The sequence below is a fragment of the Macrobrachium nipponense genome, chromosome 19, assembly GCF_015104395.2.
Source record: "Macrobrachium nipponense isolate FS-2020 chromosome 19, ASM1510439v2, whole genome shotgun sequence".
Taxonomy (NCBI): Eukaryota; Metazoa; Arthropoda; class Malacostraca; order Decapoda; family Palaemonidae; genus Macrobrachium; species Macrobrachium nipponense.
This window is the reverse complement of record NC_061088.1, coordinates 74,960,450-74,962,949: the sequence shown is the minus strand read 5'-3', so window position 1 is coordinate 74,962,949 and position 2,500 is coordinate 74,960,450. Positions and strand designations below refer to the sequence as shown.

At 42.7% G+C, this 2,500-nt stretch overlaps 1 pseudogene; it reads left to right on the top strand.

Moving 5' to 3' along the window:
* LOC135218445 (irregular chiasm C-roughest protein-like) overlaps positions 1 to 2,500 on the top strand; it is a 58,872-nt pseudogene that overhangs the window by 55,915 nt on the left and 457 nt on the right.

Genomic DNA, 2,500 nt, shown 5'->3' with positions numbered 1-2,500 from the left:
TTACTGTACCTCCATTTATCTTATCTCTATTCCATCTTGCTGTCCACCCTCTCCTACGGCGAGGTTTTCCTCCTGTTACACCTTTCAAACCTACCTGCTCTTAATTTCCTTCCCAGCGCTGAATGACCTCATAGGTCTCAGTGCTTGGCTTTTGGCCTAAATTCTATATTCCATTCCATTCCTCCACAGCATTTTATGTCATTGTCATTGTTATTGTTATACCCAGAACGGGCAGCTAGCGAACGAGATGGGCACCAATTCGGTCAACTACGCAACCCAGCAGCAGCAGCAACCAAACATCAGCACCTCCAACGGGGGCCCGACCCACATGAACGGCTCTACCTTCATGCCCAAGGTGCCCATGCCAGCGGTCAACAACAAGCCGTACCCAGGGTATGGAAACCACCTCCACCACTACCATCAGCAGGTGAGCCAGGGCGGCGACCCCGGCTTCCTCGTCCCTGGCTTCAGCAGCCGCTCCTTCAACAAGGACTTCAAGGACCCCAACGGCGGCGTGGTCGTCCCTCCCGCGAGGAGCAACGGCACTGTGGCCGTGGTGACCTCAACGCCCCCGCCAGCGGCAGTCGTTGGCAACGGCGCCCGTCTCGGGATCCCGATGGACCCGGTGCAGCACATAGTAGTGCCCAGCCAAGGGCAGCAGCAGCAGCAGCAGTTGGTTGAGGACCATCTAGCCACTCACGTCTGAGCAGCGCCGCCCTGGTGGTGGTAGATCGCGGATCTCGAGATCACGTATCTCGAGATCGCGTATCTCGAGTATCTCGAGATCGCGTATCTCGAGATCGCGTATCTCGAGGCGGCGCCTTCAGGAGCGTCTGCGTCATTTTTTGGAGAGATTGAAAAAGGCAAATGGACGTCTCGATACGAGAGACTCCGCTCGTTTGTCGCATCATTCCGAAGCTCATGGATTTAGTCATTAAATAGTAAGTCAGTGCTGATATTACCACTTTAGCGTCTGTCACCGGTGACTGCCGATTTCTATTATCCCTGTCCAGCTCTATCTCTCTCTCTCTCTTCATTTCGACGCGAGTGCGCATGCGCGATTTTAGTGTGGCCGAGAGTAATGTAAGAGAATTAACAAGGACAGATGATGTGGCGTCCCCGACTACAGAAAAATCCCTCTCATGAAAAAGATACTAAAATAAAAAAATAAAAAAATACGGGACGACGATAATACTGCTGCTTTCGTGCTAAGGAAAGGAAGAAAGAAAGAAAAAGAGTAAAGAAAGAGATTAGGAAAAAGCGTGATAAAAAGAAGAAGAAGAAGAGGAAGAAGAAGAAGAAGAAGAAGAAGAAGGAGAGAGAGAGAGAGAGAGAGAGAGAGAAAGAAACAAAATAGAAAAAAAAAAATTTTCGGTGCTACACACCAATATCGTTAATGGGTTTTCGCCACAAGAAAAATGGTATATTCTGTCTTCCTTTTGTGTCCTTTTATTTCCAGAATACGAGGACGACGCGAAGTCTTTGCGTTCGCCGAAAGAAGAAGAAGAAGAAGGAGAAGAAAGGGAAGAAGAAGAAGAAGAAGAAAGGGGGAACTTCCTGTCGTTTTGCGAAAGTGCGAAAAAGCGGTGTGAGTGGACGATGATGATGATGATGATGATAATGTCATTGTAAGGGAATATTTACATTCAGGGAATGGTCTAGTGGTTATATATAATGATATTCCTGGTCTCATTGCCTTAGAAACAGTGAACGCAATGCCAGCATTTCATTAGTTACGCAGAAAAATAGAAATAATGGATGAGTAACACTTTCGACGTCGTAGTCTGTAAGACGTCGAATAAAATCTAAACAACTTACAAATGAGAATCAAAGTACTATTTCTTTTTATAGTGATTTATTAACTTTAGTTGTACGAAGTGAAAGCGCTATTGAACTAACAAACAAAACATTGCACATTTGATTAAAAAAAACAAGGAAGATTTTATTTTCAGTGTTTTATATTTTTTCTGTTGACTTTCTTGACGAGATATCGAGCCTCATATACGTCTTCCTGTACCTGTGTCAAATTCTGTTGCAATATGATTATTGTATCTTTTAAGTGCTTTATAGAACAGTTATAGAACCTCCCTCATGTGTAAAGTCGTCAGTTAAAAAAAAAAAGCCTGTGTGTTTTCGTGTTTTCGTAAAATAAATATATAGCAAGCAGAAACTCTTACCTTAGAGTCAGTCAGTGGTCCTTTCATCAAAAAATAAAGGAGAAAAAGACAAAGAAATTCAAGAAATCATAAGGACAAAATATTAAATAAATCTTGAGAAAAAGACATATATTCAAGAAATCATAAGAGAGACAAAACAAACTTCAGAAAAAGACAAAGAAATTGAATAAAGTGTCATAAGAAAAAGGCATGCTTAATAAATCTTAATTAAAAAAAACAGAGAAATTAAATAAATCATGGGATTCATGACGGCGGAAGGTAAACATATTTCATCCAAACGCCAACGTTACAAATCTTCGTTTGAAATAATGTGAGAACTCGAC